The sequence below is a fragment of the Pristiophorus japonicus genome, chromosome 12 (genome assembly GCF_044704955.1).
Source record: "Pristiophorus japonicus isolate sPriJap1 chromosome 12, sPriJap1.hap1, whole genome shotgun sequence".
Taxonomy (NCBI): domain Eukaryota; kingdom Metazoa; phylum Chordata; class Chondrichthyes; family Pristiophoridae; genus Pristiophorus; species Pristiophorus japonicus.
In genome coordinates, this window is record NC_091988.1 from 46,654,892 (window position 1) to 46,680,910 (window position 26,019).

The 26,019-nt window shown below is 46.3% G+C and overlaps 1 long non-coding RNA gene across 1 annotated transcript; it reads right to left on the reverse strand.

The window, feature by feature from the left end:
- Positions 1-386: 386 nt before the first annotated feature.
- On the reverse strand, positions 387-25,133 carry LOC139276736 (uncharacterized). The gene is made up of 3 exons (XR_011595989.1): positions 24,861-25,133; positions 24,480-24,556; positions 387-438 (listed from the first exon to the last, which is right to left on the reverse strand). It is a non-coding gene; the product is annotated as an uncharacterized lncRNA (long non-coding RNA).
- Between the last annotated feature and the right edge of the window lie 886 nt (positions 25,134-26,019).

Genomic DNA, 26,019 nt, shown 5'->3' on the forward strand with positions numbered 1-26,019 from the left:
GCTGTCCGGATATGTCCCCCAATGCTTTGATGAGCTGGTCACCAATGTCTACAGTCCTCCTGGACAACTGTACCATCTCTCCGCTCTCATGTGGCGCTCGTGGACCAGATCTGCCATGTCCTTGAGGCCTCCGCGGGGTCGGCGCCGTCCTGGGGACAAATGGGGTGCCCTGTGAAGTGCTTTGGGCCGGTACCTCCAGAGTGGAGGCGGGAATGACCGGAGGACCACTAGATGGCCTTGGGGTGGAATGGTTTCTGGAGCGTGGTGATGCAGGTTCCTCGAAGTCCGTGCTCTCATCTGTAGAGAACAGACCCAGCAGATTGACAGGAGAGAATCGGAGCTCCTCAGCACCAGGTGTAGGATCGTCCAGAGAGTCGGGCCCCACGCCCCCACCTTCTGGTCTCTGTGGTCTTGGCTGGGGTAGCGCTGCTGGCTGAACTGCAAAACACAAATGAGGTTATTAGGGGAGAAGGGGGTGCTAGGGTCCCAAGGGGAGTCCAGTGCTACACACAGCATATGCACGACAAAAGCACCACCATTATCAAAACCATCACAGACATCACATTTCATGACCATCAACACATTTGCATATCAATGATTTTCATTAGGCCGGCATTATTTCTAGGACAATTTTAGAAATCATCTATCATATATGATTGTTCAGATATGAATGGGTGTGCCATCTATTGACTTGACATCATGCAATGGTGTAAGCTTTACTCATGTGGCATCACTTCAGGGTCTACAGATGCATCCGTAGCTGTCCGGGGGTGCTTCCCCACGAGTGCTAACACCCGCTCCTCCATCTCAGTGATGTCACTGGGGACTGGTGGCTCCCCCACCCGTTCACCTCTGCACGGACCTCATCAATAGCTTCTTCTGTAAAAGGTGACAGGATGACATGGTATGAGATCATTGCGTGATATCATTGCTAGGTACTGTCACTGACACTGATACAACACATAACCGACAGATGTAATCATGCTTAGTGATAATTATCATTCTTTACCTAAAAATGTGCACCGTGACCACAGGCTTGGAGTAAAACATTCCTGGTAAAAATGAAAGACCTCACATCTGCTGATAATCACTCATGACTGTTACAAATCAAATTATATAAATACATAAGTACATGTAAATAAATGTAATACTTAATCTTGCAGATCCCACAAGGTCATTCTATCGTTTGCAGCACTGGTTGCCCTCACACACCTCGTTGGTCGTCGACGAGACCACCTCTGCTATCTCGGTCCATATCCCTGTGTCAAATCACTCCAGCGTAACTCGACCTCCTGCAGGAGGGAGGCATTTGCCTCGTCTGAGAACCTTCTCGCTCTTTTGCTCCCTCCAATGTGCTCTCTCCCACCTCAGCGTCAGTCTCCAGTGCTCCCCCTCCCCCTCTCCCTCCATTATAGGCCAAATATGTGGTTGGTAACAGCTAATTTTTGTTTCTCTATTTGCTCTAAAGCTCTAAAGTCTCCTTCCTTCCTCCCAAAGCAGCCACACCACACCCACACACACCTTCAGTCCCTCTCAGCTCCCTCTGTCTCCTCTTCTGCACATGTCATGACCCTTGACCTCCTGAATTGTGGGAATCGAGCGTTGCCATGCCGTTGCTAAGGATGGCGACACTTTACGGCAGAAGGTCAGCAAGATTTAATGCTACCGCCCATTTCATATCACTCGCAGTAATGCCCAATTTAAAAAATGGAGACTAAGTGCTTTGAGAATGGGCGAGAAGCTGGCGATCTGAAAACCCTTTTTTGCCGCCCATGCTGGAAATAACACCCATTTTTGGGCGATAAGCACAAAAATGTAAATTCTAGCCCCATATATTTTCCCAGTTGCAGGTATTTTGTTTCATTAATCTACAGTACATGGCCCGTTGAAATATGGACAGAAAAAAATTAAATCATGCACATATTTCAATTAAAATTTGATAATAGGTCATTTCTTTGCTAAGCATCTTTGTAATCGTCCAGTGTCTCTCACCCTGGCTGACTCCAGCTCTTCCCCGATGCCCGGTGCTATGTGTTATTGTTCCCACCTGCTTTCACAGCAACTCGAATGTAAAGCTCTTGTCTCAGCTGCTTCCAGAGTGTGGCTCACATTTCCCTTCTTCGTCCAATTTTCACCGGAAAGAATGAGGCATTAGATAGAGTGAAATACAATTAGCTTCCTAATCTTCCTCTGTGAAGAAGTGATGTTGACTAACAGATGATGCAGAGCCTGTATTTTTCATCCTTCTATCAGTCTCTCTTGCGCCATTTTCTTCAATGATACACTTGCACCTCAATCCACTTGTATTTAGCAGCATAAAAAGATCACAATTATAGGACGCTTCTATTGGGCAAGTGCTAAATGTTTTTTTCTTCTTATGTTCTTACATATTTTTATATTACAAATATAAATATTTTTATTTTTTCTGCCAGTTTAGCTCTCCTTGTCTCCTTCTCTGCTAAAGTCATTGACTTAGAAATTGGATTGCCCCCGTGTCCATTTTACAGGCATAAAATTAATGCCCAAGAGTCCAATAATGCAGGCCAGTGCCGGAAGTGCACCGCCCAGGCGTTGGATTAGATCGGGCTCCACTGTCGGTGTCCAAAGTGCGGCAGAAGTATTAAAAAATGCTCATTATATTATTTAAATAAGGACCCTCCACCTGTTGTTGGACCCTTTTGTGAAATTAGTATGCCCAGCGGCTGACTCGCCACGTGGTAAACCTGCTCAGCAAATCATTGCGGTAACAGGCAGCAAGGACCCGACAAAGGCACTATTTAAAGGGCTCATCCATTCATTACTGTTTAGTTGCTGGTTTATCCTTTTACTTCTGCATTAACTTCGGAGTCATTTTTTGTTGTTGCCTATTTTCTGCCATTCCACAACTAAATTGTGACTTCTGCTAATAAATCTTTGTTGGTGCTGGCCTGCTTTTATCTGCCTTAAAAACAGTTTTATTGCAGACATGGGTGGCTGGGTAGATGTACCTGCTGGAGAACGAGGGGGAGCAGTGAAGAAGGCAGGAGAGCAGGAGAAGCTGGGAGAAAAGGGAGGCGGAGGGCACTACTCAGAGGGCCATAGCTGTGGTGGGTCTTCAGGGAGTGCATCTCACATCTCAACTTCACCCAGGAACAATGTGTTGGGGGCCTTCACTTCAACAAGTAGACTGTCACGGAGCTGTGTCACCCGCTGCAACCAAAACTGGAGCCCCAAACCTGGGCACAGACAGCACTGTCTGTAGCTGTCAAGGTTACCGTGCCCCTTAATGTTTATGCAGCGAGGTCTTCCAGGTTGCAACAGGTGACATCAGTGACATCTCCCAGTCTGCTGTTCCCCATTGTATCAGGGAGGTCACCGGAGCTCTCCACCCCAGGAGGATGAGCTGCACCTCTTTCCCAGTGGACAGAACGAAGCATGAGGAGAACTCCACACTTGGCCTGCACTGTAGGTTTTCCCAGGATGCAAGGTGCCATAGAGTGCATCTACATTGCCTTCCGTGCTCCCGTCACCAACCTGGCACCTTTCGGAATAGAAAATAATTCTTATCCTTTCAATGTCCAACTCATTTGCGACCACAGGCAGCGCATCCAGTTTCTTGGGATTTGGGTGTCGCTGGTGACACGCATTTACTGCCCATCCCTAATTGCCCTTGGGAAGATGGTAGTGAGCTGCCTTCTTGAACCGCTGCAGTCCGTGTGGCGAATGTATACCCACAGTGCTGTTAGGTAGGGAGTTCCAGAATTTTGATCCAGCGATGATGAAGGAACGATGATATATTTCCAAGTAAGGATGGTGTGTGACTTGGAGGAACTTGGAGGTGGTAGTGTTCCCATGCGCCTGCTGCCCTTGTCCTTCTAGGTGGTAGAGGTCACGGGTTTAGACTAGTTCTCTGTGCAACCTTTATTCCCCCCCCCCCCCTGCCCCCATTTAGCCCCCCCACCCCTCCCCCAAACAGGTGTGCAGCCAATAAGCAGCACAGGTAGTGCTCACTGCACACCTGACTCAGGATAACAAGCCTGCAGTGCCAATTTCTCATGCTCCCCCTGTCCATAAGAACGTGTGTGTAGCGTGTGCCATGTGTGTCCATTTTTTAGGCGCAATCGAATGTCTCGGCCAAGGGTCACGCCATTGGCACGGGTCGTCCTCCAGCATCCAACCAGAGTGTTCAACCTTCACTTGAGCCTGGGTAGTGAGCATCAAAGCAGGCTATTCCAGGGAAGTCGAGCCCAATCCTGACCTGACCCAATTCCACAGATATGTACCTTCCAGCAAGGATTACTGAATGTCAGTCAGGAGTGGGAACTTGGCCAATATTCCTACCTAAGCACAGCGTACTGAGGCCAATTGTAGTAGCTAGGTGAAATGAGCTAACACAGCACAGACCGGAAATCCAGCCTGGGACGCTCCTCAAACATCTGCCTCATTTCTTAAATCAACTGAGTAATCGTGGAGCCCGAAGCCACGTTCAAGAGGTATATTTTGGCAATCACAGGTCATAAACCAGGAATGTAGGTCAAAGGTAATTTCCACCCACCCCAAAGTTATACACAGAACAATAACTCTTTTACATTTCACATGGGTGGTCTGGTTAAGCAAAACCCGTCTTTGGGAGATCCAATTAATATTATGTCTTTCCTTATTTTGCTGCTTTTTTTTAAGCACGGTTGGATTTCCCTGACATGGACACTTCCTAAATGATCAGCTAAACAATAAACCTAACCTGATCTTACTTAGTTGCTTGAACTAGTTTCCTGAACAATCCTTCTACACAGAGCTATTCAATAGCTGCAGAAATCCATTTTATGCAACATCCTGCCCCACATCCTTTTAGTCCTCTCGCAAACATCCTGTTAGTGCTTTTTTTATATTTTTAAAGTCTTGTAACCGAGTTCAGTTGTCTGACCGACTAACGTCATGGTCATCTGGACCCTGCACCTTGTAGTTTGGTTTCACTGTCATTTGTTATTTATATATAAAGATTTAGCAGCTATCACATTTGTCACACTTCAGGCGCCACACTTGTCTCATTTTGTTACAGATGCAAAACAATCTTTATAAAAGTATCAAAACAGGAAGACAAAGCCAGTCATTTCCTCCTAGTTTTTTTTTGACCTTGGGGATGAGCCAGGGATTTGCTAGCAGCTGACAATCTACCGAGGAGCAATTGCTCCCTAACTGACCCCAGCCGACTTACAGCCGCGCGAGAGAGAAAGATCAGGATGGTCTTTGAGGCATTTTACAGGCAATGAAGTACTTTTGAAGTGAGGTAATCATTGTAATGTAGGGAAATGCAGCAGGAGCCAAGCCAGGACACGGGGCTGAACCCAAGCTGGCCCTACATCCTCCACTGAACAGATCTGTTTTCTGCGTTTCTCTCCGAATATCAGCAGCTTGCCAAGGCCAGGGTCCTAATGTGACATAGGGGCTATATTGAGGGGATGTAGGATCCACTCCAAACATGTTCACCGCACCCCAAAGTACTCATTGACAAGGCCAGGATCCAGCATATATCAATCCCAGCCTAATTCCTGGGACTTCCACTGCACTCCTGGTAGAATAATGCCAGGTGTGTGGAGGAAATGCCGCTGGAAGTTTGGGGCTAATTCTTCTTCCCCAATGGCTTAGTGAGTGAATAGGCTGCCTGGTGTACCATTGGGCCATACAGACCAGATAGGTCCACAGTTCAATCACAGTTGGTACACTACTATTGCCCTCAGTGCCCTTGCACTGGGGTCAAGAGATTGCCATGTAGTGATTCAAACTGGAAAGTCCAAAGTGCGATGCCATCCATGACAGAATAACCTACCAATGCTAGTTGTCTAAAGAAGGAATATTTAGGTAATGAATCAGAGGACTACTGGTGCTCCTGAAAGTCTACCTCAGTAGAAGTACATCTTCAAGGAGCAAACTGGAGGGGAAGGGTATAAATTATGGCTGAAAGGTTAAATGCACCATTTGGTGTGCTAGTGTACCAAAAAATCAGGATGTGTGTATCATGCAGAAAAAGGACCAAAGTTTAAATCTCTCTACTTAATTGAGAATTTCCCAATGCATTTAACCCTTATAATGGCATCACCAACTAACATGTTCAGTTCTGGGATGGCAGATCTCACATTGGATTCTCCGGTGTGCCAGGAGCACATCATTTGAAACTGGGCATCTGATTGGGTGAGATCAGTTTTACGACATGACTTTTGTGAGCTATGAGGATGTGAAGAATGCAGAGTTAACCAATAGATCAGAAGGATCAGGCAGGCTGTTTCACCAAGTTGAATCATCTTCACTTGCTGGAAGGATTGAGAGAACAAATTACTCATTCAGAAATTCATTAGAAATTCAATTGGCTGTGTAAAGTAGGATGAGATGGGCACCTGTGTCATTGCACTTTGTAAAATAAGCATTCATTTTGTAATCTATGCTTTATTCAGAGCCAGAACTCCATCCTCATAGGTTTGGCAAATATGACACTCATGCTTCATCTTTCATGTGGTAGTTAGAAAGCAAATCAAATGTCAACATTTAAATTCGGTGTAACAGCGTGGATATCTTGTAGGCTGCCCGCAAATTTCCTGAGGGCAGTGCTCAATGATGTGCTCCAGGATCTGATTAGGCGCTTCAGTCGCTTAATGAGGATGCTTTAATCTTCCACCTATGGAAAAGGTGGCAGCATCTACCATGACCAGTTCTGAGATGGTTGATGGTTGTCCATTGTTTGCGGGGAAGGTTTGATCCTTCAGGTTGTACTGGAATCCATTCCGTATGTCGCAGTTCTTCCAAGCATTTCACCATCGGTCATTAAAGCTGAGGGGAGATCGTGAAGGCCTTCGGTGATGGTCCAAAATGGCCTTCTAGATTTGAGACGGATTGGTGGTAGGTTGTTCAAGTCAGCCTGGATCGGCATGTCTTTTCCGGTATAGTGGTTGTATTCTCTAGAGACTGCATATTCGTGGCGCAGGTGTGGTGGTGCGATGTTTGCACAGCCCTATAGCCTGATGGTCAACAGCATTCACTTCCTAACCATATGGTTGGAGCATTGAGCTCCAAGACAGATTGTCACTTCAACTGGCTACATGAGTTGGGACAAACTTTCACGGTGGTGGCTATGGTGCGCAGGTTGGTGCATCCTTAACCTCTAGCTGAAGGACGATGTAGATAGTGAATGGAACTTATGGAGATAAAAGGTGGGAATGCTTACAGGTCAGAACATTTTTGCAGTGAAGTCTTAACAAGCAGAGAGATAGATTCACAGATACATACACACCCACATTCCAGTAGGAAAAGAGCATACCTTCATAACTTGGTGATAGATTATTTGGTGCAATTATGCTGATACAGCTTGCAATTATTGTTGCTTTTCTACAATTTATACAAATCTGCCAAAGGGTCGACACCTTAAACACTAACCTGTCTTTGCTCTTTACAGTTGTTGACAGTTCAGCCATTTATTTCCACCATTTTCTGTTTGTATTTCAAATTTCTAGCATTTGCAGTTTTTCCTTGTTTCAATGATTTACCTAGCACAGTACCTTAGAGTGGTACTTTATCCTGTTGAGTTTGTAGTGTTGCTATGTAAATCAATGTTTATGCAATGTCATAGGAAAAATGATAGTGTTCATTCCACTAATAGTGTATTAATGCACGGCTAAACCTACAAAATAATTTGAGTGTTCTTCATTCCCTCGTCCCAGTTATATGGAGGCCAATCTTTGTCTCACTATTGCCCTTTTTCAGCATGAATGGGGTAGTAGTCAGACAATAAAAAAAAACACCTTGGCCTAGTGATAGTGCTCTTATCTATGACTTAGAAGTTTGTGGGTATCTGCTTCATTCCCGAGAATTGAGCACATAATCCACGCTGAGCAACTGCTGTACTATCAAAAGGTATCAGGCTGGATTTTCCAGTCCTTTACGCTCCAGGTTTCGTCCTGGAGTGGCGTGAAAGGTGGCGGTGAGGGCTCCCGCGGCCCATTGCGATCCTCCGCTCTGGTTTTGCGGCGGCGCTGAGCAGGACTGCCGGGAAGAGTTGTACTGTGCGTGCAACGCCTCTGGTTGTGACACCGGCAGTACTTTGGATCTTTGCCCGATCCGTCCACCCGGAAGTACGCCTGCAACGACCGCCTGGGAAATCAGTGCAGTCCAGCATAGCCGGTGACCCAGAGGGAGGTAAAGTACACCAAAGGTAAGTGCGAGTGTTTGTTCTTTTAATTGTTTTAGCGATTTGTGTTGTGGTGGCGTGGGCAATGTTTGTGTTTTTTTTTTTATATAAAGGTTCCCCCACTGCCACTCAGGCCTCGAAGTGCACACAGCCCAGCACTTGAGTTTGCAAGTTTCCCATCCTTGTGCCTCGAAAAGTGTACAATGCCTCCTTTCGCGCTGCGCCCCCTGACCCAAATGCCGAAACTTCCATACTGAGGCGCAAACTATTCCCCGCCAGTAACTTTCCCGCCCCGCCTCCGTTTTTGCCCCCGAAAACAGAAGAGCCTAAAATCCAGAGATGAGGTGTTAAACTGAGGCCCTGTCTGTCTTCTAAGGTGGATGTGAAATATTCCATGGCACTATAAGAGCAGGGGAATTCTACCAGTGTCCTGGCAAATATTTTTCCTTCAAGCAACGCAACTGAAAAAAAACAGATGATCTTAATTTATCTTATCGCTGCTGAATACAAATTGGCTGTCCGGTTTCTCTACTTTATATCAGCTCAAAATACTTCATTGATTGCGAAGCACCTTGGGATATCCTGAGGTCATAAAAGATACCATATAAATGCGTTTGTTTCTCTGTTTGATCTGCTTATTTGCCACCCGAGTCCCACCTAATGTAATTTTTGCGTGGGCCTTAATTCAAGCATCCAACGTTCCCACCCGAAACAATTTGGGGTCCTAATGCATATATGTAAATTAGGATCCTAACCTGTGTTCAGGATCCAGATGCTATCTTGGTCTCCACCCACATTTCTAGTGCCAGTGCCTAAATCCATCTGCAAACCATGGGCGGTACAAGTTGGGAGGCAACTATCTCCAGCGATAGTTAAAGATCCTCCAGTAAACCGATGGAAAGTTTTGGGAGCTATTTTGCTTGTACTACATTGTGGCTTTTAGCTACTTAGATAATTTCAAAGTTCTCACATCTTAAAGAGCTCCTGAAAAAGCACTTTCTTTACGGGGATACTTCTGACAGTTCCACTCTGGCTAGAGGATGAGGAGCAGCCTCAGGAAAAAGGGACAACATACGGAAAACGGCAGACAGGAAAAGACCAGCTGCACTGCCTTATGTATCAGGTCAAGAGACTCCCCACCCACTAGGTGCCGTGTTGTCTCCTGGGAGTGGCGAAAAAAACAGGTCAAAAACCCAGGCTAATTAGAGGGAAAATCTGTAAAATTCCTCTCCGATCCCTCTAGACTATCAAAATTAGACCAGGACACCACATTGACCATGACTTATATTATTTGGTACCCATCTCTTGTATAATGCAATCTCCATCCCAGCCAGGAATCAGTCCAGTTCTTTATTGAAGATACACAGTGAATCATCGGTCACCACACAAGCTGACAGCCTGTTCACAGGTCTACTATTCTCAGAAAAAAAGAACTGCCTAACATCCAACCTATGTCTTCCCTTGCATCATTTTTACAGATGATCCTGCCCCTCCCCAACCTATCAAATTAAAATCATTTGTTAGTGTGCAATCAATTTAGTCCCTACATTATTTTATAAACTTCAATCAAATCACCGCTGAATCTACACTTCTCTAAAGTATATAGAGACTGCTCTTTAAGCCTATCTGGGTAGCTAAGGTGTTTAAAACTGAGAATCATTCTCTTGGTCTTCCTCTAAACCTTTTCAAAAGGCTCAATATCACCCACCATGTGAGGCGACCAGAACTGGACATAGTATTCGAACGGAGGTCTAACCAAGGACAAGGACAAAATGGCATGTTCTGTTTTGTAATAGATAGTCCTATGAATGCACCCCAGTATCCTATTTGCTGTAGCTATAGCTTCTCTGCATTGGCCGTGAACCATTAAAGAGTTATGAACTATAATACAAAGATCTTTTTCTTACACCATGGGCTTCTATTCTGTTTCTTGTAAGGTGTAAGTGTACTCAGCAGTGGTCTTGCCCACATGCATTACACAGCACTTGTCCATGCACACAGAGCTGCAGCAAGAGGAAGATGTGATAGTGGGGGAAGTAGCAGGTCCCCAGTGTGTAAGTGCAAAGAGAAGGAGGTGGAGTGAAGTGTCTGGCAGTGATTGGAAAAACAGTGAATTAGTTGAGGTGCAGATTGCTAGTGCTGGGCTAAAGTAGGGTGGTGCAGAGAACAAGAAAGATGCAAAGGGGAGTGTTACCTGAATAGTTTGGTAAGGTTGTTAAATTTCTTCTTGCATTATTGAGATGTCCTGGGAACATTGCTTGTGGCATTGACCTCTTTCTATTGACGATGAGAAATTTTCCTGGGCAACCAGTGTCCATCAAAGGGAAAGAGAACTTCCTCTAAGATTTCTAAATCTCTGGCATTAAATTGACAGCAAGACCAATTATTTTAAAACAATTTGGAATAAGTTTATTAAACACACACACATGCCTATAGCCTATCGAATACAACAACATTCTATTAGTATCCTATGGACTCTACTTAATTACAAGAGGTAAGGTAATGAGTTACAGATTTACAGAGACATATACTTCCCTCTGAGTCAAGCAAACCTTCTTCCTTGCTTCTTGGTCTGGTCTTGTGGAGAAGGAGGTATCCTGCTTTGCCGTGTGGTCCAAAAAGAGTGAGAACAGGTTTGCGCTTACCTTTTTATTCTCATAAGGTCTCTTAACATAAATTGGTAAAGCCCCAGGATTGGGCCTTGGTTCCAGGGCAGTTCTTTATTGGCTTTCCTCACACATGTGACTGTCTGCAGGAATTGGAGCCATTCCTTGATTAGGTTAATCGCTTTCCAATTAACACCTTTAATTTTGATGGGTTTCAAAGTCATGCTCCTTTTGTTCCTTAAGTTTCGCCCACCCAGAGAAGACTTGACTTTGAATATCCATTTTGTGTTCTTGGGTTCAAACCGCAGCCTGTTTGTGTAATCTGCACTTTTGACATTTATACATACACACACAATTCACCTTTATTACATACATTCCATATCAATTCTATCATTAATATGCATTTTTATTCTTACACTTCCTGCTACTCACTTGCTCAATTAGCATCTCCAAGGCACCGTCCGAAGGTCAGGGTTCCCAGGCTGCAGTCATCTTGTCAACAGATCCTGAGTTCCAGTCACCAGCTTATGAAAAGTACCATTTCCCTTTTAAGAGGTGCATGCTGCCTTTAAATAGGGGCAGTCCCACCTGATTTCCTGCCTTCCCACTCAGTGAGCTGCTTATAGGGTACACGAGTAGTGCAGGCAGCTCATCGATTATATTATAATGAGGTTCGTCCATGTAAATGAGTCGAGCTCCTGCCGACATCATTGGGCGGGCAGAGTAGACCCATTGCCAGCCCAGTTTGCGCAATATACGAAAATTGGCCCCCATCGTCTCAAGTCTTATGCGACTGTATCGTAAGTTGGGACATGATTCAAATAAAAAGGCTGTGAAAGGATTCCATCTCCCGATGGATCAAATATCTATTACAGTATCAAAAGAATCAAATGAGGGCAGAGAGAGGAGCAATTCTGAAGCCCTCAGCACTTAAATGTGCCTCTTGTCCCAACATTCCATGCAGAACATGTTGGCTGTATGCACATTGAAATGGGTGTAAATTGTTCTTTAGATGTGAACATAGAGGGACTTTGAATTGTGTAATGCCTCTGAAAATATCTGTATAATCATTGTTGAAATTAGTGTCAATGTTGACATCAATATAAATAATGGCAGTGGAATCTGCCCTGACTCTGTGAATGTTAATACATTTTAGCGATTATTTCTTATTGATCTAATGATTTATAGACATCTTTTTAGTTGTCCCATATTGGACAAGGCACCTCAGCCATCGGTTCCATTCAAAAATGTTCCTGGAGCACATTATTACGTGTGAGTAGTATTGTTTTATTGTAGCTAGCTATCAGCTGTTAATATGGCCTTTTGGTGCTTTGAATTCATGTTTAAAAATAGCAACCTAAAAGCAGAAATTGACATTTCTATCCTTAATGGCTTCACATTACAGAGATTGAGAAAAGAGAGTCAGTCTAATTCTGGTATATAAAAAAGGCACTGTAAAATGCAGGGTTTACATGAATGGGTTATCATACATAGAGAAAGAAAGAAAGGCCTGCATTTCTATAGCGCCTTTCATGAATTCGGGACATCCCAAAGCGCTTAACAGCCAATGGAGTGCTTTTGAAGTGTAGTCACCATTGGAATGTAGGAAACATGACATCGCTGCCCTGAGTAATACACGGTGGGAAGGAGAAGGTCAGCTCAAGGATCAAGATGGTCGATACATCTTCTTCTAGAAAGTCAAACCAGAAGAAGAATGCCGTCTCCATGGGGTTGGCTTCGCTCTCAAAAATGAGCTAGATTGTGCACACTCGGAGTCCGAACTCCAAAGCATCGTTGACACCTTCGCTGAAGCGTACGAGAGCCTGGGCCTCACATTAAACATCAGTAAGACAAAGGTCCTCTACCAAACTGCCCCACCACACAGTATTGCTCCCTGGTTATCAAGATCCACGATGAGACCTTGGACAATGTGAACCACTTCCCATATCTTGGGAGTCCACTATCAACAAGGGCAAACATCGATAACGAAGTCCAACACCGCCTTCAGTGTGCCAGTGCAGCCTTTGGCCGCCTGAAGAGTGTTCGAAGACCAGGATCGTAAACCTGGCACCGAGCTCATGGTCTACAGAACAGTGGTGATACCTGCCCTCCTATATGCTTCAGAGACATGAACTATGTACAGTTGACACCTCAAAGCATGGGAGAAGTACCACCAACGCTGCCTCCGCAAAATCCTGCAAATACCTGGCAGAATAGGCGCACCAACGTCAGCATTCTCTCTCAGGCCAACATCCCCAGCATCGAGGCATTGACCACGCTCGACCAGCTCCAGTGGCTGAGCCACATTGTCCGCATGCCCAATGCTAGATTCCTGAAACAAACACTCTACTCTGAGCTACGTCACGGCAGGTGAGCCCCAGGAGGGCAGAGGAAACGCTTCAAGGACACCCTCAAAGCCTCCTTGAACAAATGCAACATCCCCACCAACTCTTGGGAATCCTTGGCCCAAGACAGTTCAAAGTAGAGGAGGAGCATCCGAGAAGGCACCAAGTACTTTGAGTTTCTTTGCCGGGAGCACGTGGAAATCAAGCACAAAAAGCGGAAGGAACGTACGACAAATCAAGCACCCCACCTACCCAACCCTCCAACCACCGTCTGCCCCACCTGTGACAGAGACTGGAGATCATCACCCTAGAACTCATTTTTAGTATGAAAGCTATGGAAGCAAGTCATCCTCGACTCCGGGAGGCTGCCGAAGAAGAAGAAATAGGAAACGCAGCAGCCAATTTTCACACAGCAAGCTCCCACAAGCAGCAATTTGGTAGTTGATTGAGGGATAAATATTGGCCAGACAGAGAGATAAAAGATAGGTTATGGATGGTGTTCATTGTTATCATGTGATGCATTCAACCTCAAGTCAAGACTAAGTGCACCCTGGTATGTTTAAAAAAAGAAACATCATTCATTATACAAATTGATTACATCCAGGAAAAGAGTGGTGGGATTGTAGAGAAAAAGAAATGACTCCATGTGAATATTCTACACTGCTCTGTCTTGAATTTATACTCTTATCTAACAATTGGATTGGTTCTATTGTCAGTGTTATGTCAGCAAAAGACAACTTTCTTACAAGCCTTCCATTTAAGGGCACCTTTCAAACTATTTCAAATAGTTTTGTTCCAAAATGTACACAGGTGAGCATTATAAAAGAAATTGTTCCCCCAAAATATTTCAATCAACAACCTCAGTTAGTTGGATAATTATTCACATCCTCCAGCTGCTTCCCACAGCCGGGCTAAGTATCGCTATAATTGGATCAGATAGGAATTAAACTTTCTTTACTCCAGTTCAAGCCTGAGGCCCATTGGATTAACACTGCAGCAAACCTAACATTTGAAAGAGCTGAATTTAGTTCGTTCTGCCTGGCAGGAACACGGTGGTAACCGCCCTAATATTTGGAGTGCTGTACTTGGAGCCCCGTTCCCGCTTCAATCCCGCTCATCGCCATTTTGCTCGGGGCCTTCACAAGGGAAGCCCTAGACACCTGCCTGGAGGAGACTGATGCTTCCTTAAGGCATGTAAATCAGGGCCCAATGAAGTCGATAGGACCCCAACGCCATTTTTACTACAGGGTGGTACAGAAATGAAATGGCAATTTGGAACTGGTATTTAAAGTCAGTTGCAATCACTCAGATTATTGATGTTTGTGTGCAATTGAGCTGGAGTCTTTGCTTTGGAATTTGCTGTATTTTATTATTGTTCTGCTTCTATACTTTCTAGGGGCACAAGGCTCAAAATGGGAGGTCATCAGAAGAAGCAACAGGAGCAATAGGAGGATGGGGGGTGGGTGGCCTAAAGGAGCTGCAATTAGGCCTCTCAGGAGACTAGACATGAGGAGAGATGCTCACAGGTGCCCTTACCCAGCCCATGGCATCTACAGGCCGAGAGTGAGACACCTTCAATTTTTTGAGGAGCAGTGCATCAGGGGGCTAGGCTTCTCCCTCCTCCAGAGAAGATGTCATAGGCCTGTGTAACCTCTTAGAACAAGACCTGCAACCCACTCTCCCAGCTGGCCATGCATTATCTGTGGCAGTCAAAGGGTGGGGAACCGAAAGGAGCTGCAATTGGGACTCTCAGGAGACTGGACTTGAGGAAGGCTCAAGTGGAGCATAAACACGGCATGGACTGGTTGGGCCGAATGGCCTCTTTCTGTGCTGTGTCGTCTATGTAAAGTGACTGGAGCTCGTACTTTGTTTTTGCCTTGGGCTCATTCCAGGCTGCAGCAGAAGCCAGCACTTGTCACATAGGTCAGTCTTCTGTGCCTGCCTGAATCAAGCAGGTCACTGATGCCCACTTTGCCAGGGCCAACAATTACAGTCCATGGATGCCAGCAGTCGGCAGGAAAAGGCTGTGAGCTTTGCTGCAATGGCAGGTTTCCCACGAGTGCAGCTTGTCATTGACTGGATGCATGCAGCCCCGAGGCCACATTTCACTCAGCCAGCAGGCTTCATGACTAGGAGAATCTACCATTCCATCAATGTTCAGGCAAGTGATCACCTTCGCTCAATCATGCAAGTCTGTGCAGTTTCCTGGCAGTTGTTGCGATGTATCCATACTGCACTAGTTCACTATCCCGTCACTGTTTAACCCGGTTCACTAGGCCCGAGGCTGGCTGCCAGGAGACAATGACTACCCTCTGCACACGTGGGTCATGACACCTGTACGTAACCTGCACCCGCAGACCAGAGGTAGAACCAAAGCTATGGGACCACTTAAGCCAGCATGGGGCACACCATCGAACAGCTCTAACTACGTTTATGCAACCTGAACAGGTCTAGCAGCACTTTGCAATACAGCCCCCAGAGATTCAATGATAGCAGATTGAGCTCCGATCAGAGCTGGTGATACAGACTCATGGTGGGCGGGCTCTTCAGCATCCGTAAGGATGACCACAAGCTTCATGCTAGACTGCAGAATGCTGAAGCCCTGCACCAGAACATCGCACAAGCTGGAAGTAGATGCCTCTATACTCAGACATGGTGCGGCAGCCTCTAGGCAGAGTTTCCAATACCTCATACAATTGCCTCTCTACAGAAAGCAGCTTCCTTTTGAAGGCTGGACCCTTGAAGTCAGCATCTCAGTCCTCCTCAGCAGAGCTAGGACCCACAAGCCATCCCCTGGGCTCTCCTTTCCACTACCCCTGCTCACATCATTGTCCCTGCCACTGCTCACTTATCATTCACCAAGTGCAGACCCTTCTAACTTACTATCTTGCCCACCCAGGGTGGCAACTTCAATGCTGTTGCTTGGGAGGGCTGGAGCGAGTATCTGCTATTCTTCAGAAGGATTGTTCTTCTCCCAGTGTTGTTCTTCAGGCTCCAGGACTTCAAGAAAAAGGGGAGAAGGATGTGAGTTTGCTTGGCACAGAAAAACTAGACAATAACAGATGGTCCACAGCAAAATGCAGCATTAAGCTGCCGTGCTAAACATAGAAACATAGAAATCTACAGCACAGGAGGAGGCCACCACGGCCCATTGTGTCCGCGCCTGCTGACAAAGAGCCACACAGCCCTCGGTCAGCAGCCCTGAAGGTTACATATAAACCTATGAACAATGAACAATGGCGGAAAGGTAAAGAGCATCTGGCCCAACCAGTCCACCCCACACAACTGCAACACCCCTTACACTGAAACATTCTACACTCCACCTCAGCAGAAGTCAAGCTGTCTGAATAAATGATTGCTTGAGGAAAGAGAAAGGAAACAAGAAGTAGGTAGACACCCTGCTGAGTGTGGCTTCCAGACTCGTCATTGCCGTACAGCATCAGGTGATTGCGGAGAAGGTTGGTGTTTTCCTGGTGATGTTGATGTTGGGGCTGATCATGGTGGGATTCTGAGGACCAAGGTGAGAGTTTTTCAAGGGCACCAATGCTGATGGAATAGTTGGCAGTTGAAGTTGAGATGACAGAAGCGATCTGTCAATGGTGAGAGAGGTTGCTCCAAGGGGGTGACAGTGGATAGAGAGTTCACTGAAAACACTTCCAAACTGCATACAACACAAAAGTGTCTTCCAAATCCTGAAGGCTTCAGCTTCTGAGATTGGAAAGTGAACAGCTGTAAAATGGTAGCTTTTATATCACTTCTGCAGTTGTCAACTAGTCAAAGCAAAGGAGAATCATTGAGAAGCTGACACACTTATCTGATGTATTCCCCAAGGGACGTGAACCTTGTAAAATAACTTGGAAAAATGTTAAGTACCTAGTAAAATTCTTTATAAATACCTTTAAAGTGTCTCTTAATGATGTTAATTGGCTGGCCCACCGCTTAGTGTCAGGTCTGTGAACCGAAGCCAGACCCGGCACTTTGGAAACTTACAAGGAGGCGGGTTCAGAGTGGACTCCTGACCCGCTGTCAATCACGGCCATTTTGACCGTACTCGCAGGCTAGTAAGATTCTGGTCACTGTGTATGCTGAGAGAGAGAAGTAGTAAGTTGTGAGCAGGATGGAGAGGTGATGACTATCTTACTGTTATATTTACACTGTGGGTTTTATCGTGTACCTGATGATACCTGATATTACAGAATCTGGCATTCAGTTCTCAGGATGTAGGCGTTTTGGCAAGGCCACATTTATCCTTACAAAAACAAATTACTGCGGATGCTGGAAATCTGAAATTAAAACAGAAAATGCTGGAAACACTCAGCGGATCAGGCAGTATCTGTGCAGAGAGAAACAGAGTTCATGCCTCAGGTCGATGACCTTTTGTCAGAACTGGAAAAGGTGAGAGAAATACAGTAAACTCTCGTTTATCCGGATCGTTTGGGGATTCGGCAATTCTGGGTAAACGGATTTTCCATTAGGGCGAGTTTACATTTTAAAGCTGATATTTGAAGGTGATAGAGCCACCCGCGAAGATTTAGTTCGTGTTATCTGAACGCGAACATAATAAAATACATGAAAATTGATTCATAACGTCTCGAAATTAAAAATTATTTTATTCTGTTAAAACTGAGCTTGATTTTTAAAATAGCGATTTTATATCTGCTTGTTTAAATAAATTCATTTTCTTCTTAATTAAAATGTTGTGGATGATATGAGTTTGCAGAACCTCGTGAGAAGTAAAATGAGAATTCTCCTCAAAAAAACCAACGACATATTTCATTGCTTCTTCCGCACGTGTCCAAGTCATTTATTCTTTTTCTTCAATTTCATTGTCTGAATCGCTCATCTCTTCGTCAGATTTGTCTTTATTGGTGACTATGCCGATGAATTCCTCGTCAGTATGAGTTTGTGCTACATCTGTGTCGATGTCAACATCTATCCACTTAGCAATATCATCTTCTGCTGGGGATTTAAGTGCGTTTGTTTCATGTGCACTGCTGACAATCTCCACGATTTCTGTGACAGCCTGTTTTTTTATTAGCCCGTACATAGAAACCTTTGAATTCTTCGTCAGCAGAAGCACTGTCTTCGAATATGACATTGGGCCACAACTTCCGCCAACATCTCTTCAATGTAACATTTTTTACTGCTCTCCTTGCCAGAGACCATGCATCTTTAATATTGTATGCTCTCTGGAAATCAGAGATTGATTGACAGACCGTTTCAAAGAAAACCATTCATAAAGCACTTGGTCTAGTTTGTCAAGCTTTGGCTTTCGCAAATTCTTGCGGGACATTGCCTTCACGGGAGATTCAGAAGCAGCGGTGAAACTTTCTAAATCTTTCTTTTCCTTCTTGATATCGTAAATTGTAGATGATCCAACTTCCTATTCGTCCATCAAGGTACGCACACTTCTGCCAGCTTCATACTTCTTTATAATTTATCATTTCTGCCGAATACTCAATACTTTTTGTTTCCTTTTAGTGCCACAAGACATTTTAAATTGGACACCCGACTGCTTGAACTGCTTTCAATGTGTGTGACAGTTGAAGAGTGAGAAAGAAGTCCACGCCTGCGTCAATTTATGTGCAACTGATAGTTGAAGTGAGCGAGATATTCACGTGTGTGACAGTTATTTTAAATTCCATTACAGCGGGTTTTCTGTTAGATCCGTATCTGGATAAACGAGAGTTGCCTGTACCAGGTTTTAAGCGAGTGCAGGGGCAGGCAAAGGGGGGAGGGGAGGAAAGAACAAAATGGAAGGTCTGTGATAGATTGGAAGGTAGGAGAGATTAAAGGACAAAAGGTATGATTGTACGCTGCGACCTTTCCACATTTATCTCTAGTTGCCCTGAGAAGCTGATGGTGGGTCCTTCACTTGAACCGCTGCTAGTGGTAATGGTGTTTGGTAGGGAATTCAAGGGCCTGAAATTGATGAAGGCCCCCGCCCGCCCAAGTGCCACCCAAAGGACTGCCGATGGCCACCAAGGTACCTGATGGTTCTTTGGGCGGGATATTCATCAACAACATCCCTCGAAGGTCGGCAGGCGGCAAATGATGGACTTACGCTGCCAATCTGGGTGGCAGCCGGTGGGAGCTTCCATTCTCAGTGGCAGAGGCGCTTGCCGCCCTAGTGCCACCGAGGATGAAGTCGGGGTCCATGGAGGGTCGAACAGCTGAAAATAAAAAGCATCAGGAAAAAAAAAAACTATTGGAATACCTTCAAGGGACCCCACCCAGGTAAGTAGCTGTGGAAAAAAAATGTTCACTAACCCTTTTTTCAGGATCTTCACACTCCCCGTCGGGGACAGACCAGCCTCCAGCCAGCAGTCCACCCCCGGTTCTGGCACCGACTCCCGCCCACATGAATCTGGGAGCTCGGTGAGCAGGAGCTCAGATGCGCCACTCGGCCATCGCTGACATCAGCGGGCAGTTCCTGGTGGCTCTCCCTTCCCACCCGCTCCAGCCCACCTCGAAAGTGGTACTGGGCGGATCTTGCAGAGGAATGCTGGCAGCACCGGGCGGGAAGTTGATCAATTTCGGGCGCCAAGGATTTTGATTCATCAACAATAAAGAAATTATTTAATATGTCTAAATCAGGATCGTGCATGACTTGGGGAAACTTGGAGCTGATGGTGATACAGATCATAAGGTTGGGATTGTGCTATCATAATATAATTGGTAACAAACACATTCCCTAGTTTAACATTTGAAAGATCCAGCTTTAGAGAATATTCCATATTTAAGAAAGGATATACTTGCTTTGGAGGCAGTTCAGGGAAGGTTTGTTCACTAGGTTGATTCTGGAGATGAAGGGATTGACTTATGAGGAAAGGTTGAGTAGGTTGGACCTCTACTCCTTGGAATTCAGAAGAATGAGAGGTGATCTTATCGAAATGAATAAGATTATGAGGAGGCTTGACAAGGTGGATGCAGAGAGGATGTTTCCACTGATGGGGGAGACTAGAACTAGGGGGCATAATCTAATAAGGGACCGCTCATTTAAAACTGACATGAGGAGAAATTTCTTCTCTGTGGAATTCGCTACCCCAGAGAGCTGTGGAAGCTGGGTCATTGAATAAATTTAAGATCGAGATAGACAGTTTCTTAACTGGTAAGGGAATAAAGGGTTATGGGGAGCGGGCAGGGAAGTGGACCTGAGTCCATGATCGGATCAGCCATGATCGTGTTAAATGGCGGAGCAGGCTCAAGGTGCTGTATGGTCTACGCCTGCTCTTATTTCTTATGTTCTTATGTTCTTATGTAGGAAGTTTTTGAGGTTGGGCAGTGTGGTGTCCTTATACCTTACTATAGAATCACACGAGGCATGTACTGCAGACAAAGTCACTACGTGACCTGAACCTTTATTCCCAGGACCAAGAAGCCTTGACCCTGCGTGGGATCTCCCTTTATATACCTCGATGACCAGGTGAGGAGTGTCTCCCACAAGTTCACCCCCTGTGGTCACGGTGTGCATTACTCAGGTGTATACAGTGTACAGTGTTGTTAGATAAAGGTTACAGTTATGTGAAGGTTACAAATATGACATCACCTCCCCCCCAATGTCTTTGGGTCAAAGATTGAGTCTTTCAGGCGGTCGACGCTCTCTCGTGGAGCGCCGCAGTTGGGGCTCTGGTGGTTGGGCCTTGGCATGCGCCTCTGTCACCTGAGGTGATTCCGGCCTGTCCGGGCTGGCCGCAGGGACTGTGCATGCTGGTGAATGTCCCTGTTGCTCGTTCACTGGCAGTGGTGTGGGTGACATCTCATGATCTGCCTCAGGTTCCTCAGTGTCCATGCTGAACCTTTTCTTTACTTGGTCCTGGTGTTTGCGGCATATCTGCCCATTGTTAAGTCTGACCACTATGACCCTATTCCCCTCTTTGCCAATTACAGTACCCTTAAGCCACTTGGGTCCCAAAGCTTGATTGAGAACGAATACAGGGTCATCGATTTCTATGCATCTCCCCACTGAGTTGCGATCATGGCACTCAGTTTGGGACTGGCGCTTGCCCTCAACAATGTCTGACAGGTCTGGGTGACTGAGGGACAGCCGCGTTTTAAGCGTGCGTTTCATGAGTAGTTCCGTGAGCGGGACTCCGGTGAGCGAATGCGGCCGGGACCTATAAGCCAGCAGGAGGCGCGATAGGCGGTACTGAAGGGAGGGTCCTTGAATCCGGAGCATGCCCTGTTTTATGATTTGAACCGCACGTTCCGCCTGGCCATTGGAAGCCGGCTTGAACAGTGCTGTCCTGACGTGTTTGATACCATTACCCGACATAAACTCCTGGAATTCATAGCTAGTGAAACACGGGCCGTTGTCGCTAACCAGGATGACCGGCAAGCCGTGGGTCGCAAAGACCGTACACAGACTCTCCACGGTGGTGGATGTCATGCACGAATTCAATATGATGCACTCGATCCATTTCGAGTACGCATCAACAACAATCAGGAACATTTTTCCCATGAACGGGCCCGCGTAATCTACATGAATACGTGACCATGGCCTGGTGGGCCAGGGCCACGGGCTGAGTGGGGCCTCCCTGGGGGCATTTCCCAGCTGAGCACACGTCGTGCACCTGCGAACACAGTGTTCCAGGTCTGAGTCAATTCCCAGCCACCATACATGTGACCGGGCAATGGCCTTCATTAGCACGATGCCTGGGTGCTCACTGTGGAGTTCCTTGATGAATGCTTCCATTCCTTTCTGGGGCATGACTACCCGGCTGCCCCATAGCAGGCAGCCGGCTTGGATGGCGAGCTCGTCGATCCGTCTGTGAAACGGCCTGACCTCCTCGGGGCACGCTCCGTGTCAGGGCGTGCAATCCCCGGTCAGGACACATTTCTTTATCAGGGATAGGAGGGGATCTCTGTTGGTCCAGACTTTGATCTGGCGGGCTGTGATGGGGGAGCCTGCGGTGTCAAAAGCCTCAACGGCCATGACCATCTCCGCGCTTTGTTCCGACGACCCCTCGGTGGTCGCCAGTGGGAGCCTGCTGATCGCGTCAGCACAATTTTCGGTGCCTGGCCGATGCCGTATGGTGTAGTCATACTCAGCCAGCGTGAGGGCCCACCGCTGTATGCGAGCTGATGCATTGGCATTGACAGCCTTGCTGTCGGACAACAGGGATGTTAACGGTTTGTGGTCCGTTTCTAACTCGAATCTTTTGCCGAAAAGGTACTGGTGCATCTTTTTCACCCCGTAGACACATGTGAGTGCTTCCTTTTCAACCATCCCATATCCCCATTCTGCCTGGGAGAGTGACCTGGAGGCATAAGCCACAGGTTGGAGTTGGCCCTCATCATTACTCTGCTGCAACACGCACCCAACCCATAGGATGATGCATCACACGTTAAAATCAGTTTCTTACAGGGGTTGTTAGAACAAAACAGATTCCGCGCCCAATTGAAAGCCCGTTCTTGACAGTCCCCCCCAAAACCATTCACAACCCTTACGCAGGAGCATGTGTAGTGGCTCCAACAATGTTCTTAAGTTCGGCAGAAATTTCCCGAAGTAGTTCAATAGTCCCAGAAATGAACGCAACTCTGATGTGTTGCCGGGCCTGGGCGCATGACGGATCACCTCCGTTTTGGATTCGGTAAGCCGGATCCAGTCTGCTGCAACTCTCCTGCCCAAAAACTCGACCTCTGGGGCCAAAAACACACACTTGGACTTCTTTAGTCGCAAGCCTACCCGGTCCAGTCGGCATAGCACCTCCTCCAGGTTGTGGAGGTCTTCCTCGGTGTCTCGACCCGTGATTAGGATGTCATCTTGGCATACGATTGTTCTAGGGATGGATTTAAGCAAGCTTTCCATGTTCCTCTGGAAGATTGCGGCTGCTGAACGAATGCCAAACAGACACCTGTTGTAGACGAATAGCCCCTTGTGCGTAGTGATGGTGGTCAGAAGCTTGGATTCTTCAGCCAGTTCCTGAGTCATGTAGGCTGAAGTGAGGTCCAACTTGGTGAACAGCTTGCCACCTGCCAGTGTGGCAAAAAGATCCTCCGCTCTCGGAAGCGGGTATTGGTCCTGTAGTGACACTCGGTTGATGGTGGCCTTTTTTCGCCACAAATCCTGACTGAGCCATCTGCTTTAAGGACAGGAACGATGGGGCTTGCCCAGTCACTGAATTCAACAGGCGAAATTATGCCCTCTCTTAGCATCCTGTCCAACTCACTCTCAATTTTCTCACTCATCACATATGGCACGGCTTTGGCTTTGTGTTGCACTGGTCTGGCGTCCAGGGTGATGCGTATCACTACTTTGGTGCCCTTAAAAGTCCCGACACCTGGTTGAAAAAGTGGCTCTGTAGGACCTGTGAGCATGAACTTCGCTCCACAGATGAAATGGCGGCACATCCCCCCATTTCCAGTTCATCTCGGCTAACCAGCTCCTCCCCAAGAGTGTGGGACCATTCACCGGGACAATCCAGAGTGGCAGCCGGTTCTCCGATCCATTGTGTGTGACCACCAAGTTTGCACTGCCTAGTACTGGGATGATCTCTCTGGTGTACGTCCGTAACTGCGTGTCAATGTGTTCCAGTTTGGGCCTGTTAGCTTTGAGTGGCCATTGTTTTTCAAATTGTTGGGCACTCATAAGTGACTGGCTGGCTCCTGTGTCCAGCTCCATGTGTACCGGGATGCCATTTAATAGAACTTTCATCATCATAGGTGGCGTTTTGGTATACGAGCTGTGGACGTCTGCCACATGAACCTGCTGGACTTCAGCATCCATAGCTTTGCCCCAAGCATCACCCTGCCTTGGAGACCCCTTGTCTGGTTCCTCTGCCTCGTAAACTAGCCTCGCTATGGGCTTTCTGCATATTCTGGCCAGATGTCCACTGAAGTTACAGTTTCTGCAGATAAATTGCTGAAACCTACAGGTTTTCGCAACCACCGCACCTCCAGCATGAGCTGAGATTGTTGTGAACAAAGGAACTGTTAACAGGCATTCCTCTCTGATTTCTCTTTGATTACTCCTGAGCGCTCTGTTGCTGAGTATCAATGGTCCCATCCCGGGATGCATTGTCCCTTGTGATGGTGTGAATTGTCAATCCCCCTGCCATTGTCTCTGTTGCTGGCCCACCCTCAAGTCTGTTGCTACCTGGGCGGTGTCGAATTGCCCTTGCCTGCCTGCACGGTTCTGAATCTAGTTTACAATGTTAACTCCCTGGTCCATCACCACGTTGGAACCAGGGCTGCGCGCGTAAATTATCTTGGTCTACTCTTCGCCTGCCATGAAGGTCTGAGCTATCAACGTTGCCCTTTCCAAAGTCAAGTCCTTGGTCTCAATAAGCTTCCTGAAAATGCTGGCATGACCAATGCCCTCAATGAAGAAATCCCTTAACATCTCCCCCCTGCAGGCATCTGTGAACTTACAGAGGCTGACCAAACGCCGAAGGTCCGCAACGAAGTCCGATATGCTTTGTCCCTCCCGACACCGGTGTGTGTAGAACCTGTGAACATAAGAACATAAGAACATAAGAATTAGGGACAGGAGTAGGCCATCTAGCCCCTCGAGCCTGCTCCGCCATTCAATAAGATCATGGCTGATCTGGCCGTGGACTCAGCTCCACTTACCCGCCCTCTCCTCGTAACCCTTAATTCCCTTATTGGTTAAAAATCTATCTATCTGTGACTTGAATACATTCAATTCGGGCCATGTGTATACTGCTCGCCGGTTTGAGGTGCTCATCAATCAGAGTGCTGAGCTCTTCAAAGGACTTGTCCGCCGGCTTCTCGGGTGCAAGCAGGACTTACATCAACGCATCCGTCTTGGATCCACAACTGGTCAGTAGATGCGCCCTCCACTTGCCAGCCGTTTCCTCTCCCAGTCAGTCCTTCGTGACAAAGCTCTTCTGGAGCCTCTCAACGAAATCATCCCAGTACTCACCAACACAGTACCGTTCCTCTGTGTTACCAGTGGCACAGAGTACAGTGTTGTTACATAAAGTTGCGTGAAGGTTACAAACATGACAGGCTGACACTGCTTTATTTGGGTAACTTTGAGAAACATGGAGCTGCTGTTGGACCTGTATGCTGAAAGATCTTCTGCACGGCCATTGAATGTAAGCTAATAAAAGATTTTGACTCACCACTCTGTCATCCTCCCTCCCCTCCCACATGCGCACACGCAGCTGAGTAAGGATGCAAACCAAGTCCTCCTACGTTTTTTGTTACCTCTTATACATCCTGTCAAATACACAAGGAATCCTGCTTGTAAAAGTGAATAATGTTCTATAAACAAACTGAGGCATTTCCATTAATAGCTTGCTGACACACCAATGAATGTTGCATTTCTTCACTAAGTTGAGTCGGGGATTGCTGTTAGGCTGTAAAAACAGAAAGTTATTTTGATTTCTGAATTCATCTTCATAGCAGCTTCACTACAATATAAACCAACACCAACATTGTAAATGTACCCACTGGAGAACGAAGGGTTGATAAGTATGATGTAGATTTGTATTATTCATTTTTCATAACCTTACATTTCAAAAAATTGACATGGTTATACAAACTCAGGACCACTACAGTGGTTGGGTTGAGCAGTATTAATTTTTAAGATTGCAATTCTTACAAAGATACAATTTGAAGTGTGTGAATTTTGCTTGTGTGCTAAATTAAGCTCTTCAGAATGTGAGAGTTTGGCAGATGCTACTCTCACACTTGGTAGCTTAAAATGCTTTGTTCATTTAATTAAAAGCTTGTACGCTACAAAGCAATAAACATCTCTTTCTTTTTTTGTACGTTTTGATTTTCACCAAAATAACGGATGGCTGAATGGATTTGCAGCTGCATGGGGTGTGTGCAAAGAGCGGTGCTCAATAAGGCACTTCAAGGCAACTTCATCAGAGGACATCAATGCACCATTTCTGGCAGCAGGTGCTAAGCAGAGTCAATGCTCTGTATGGGAGCTACA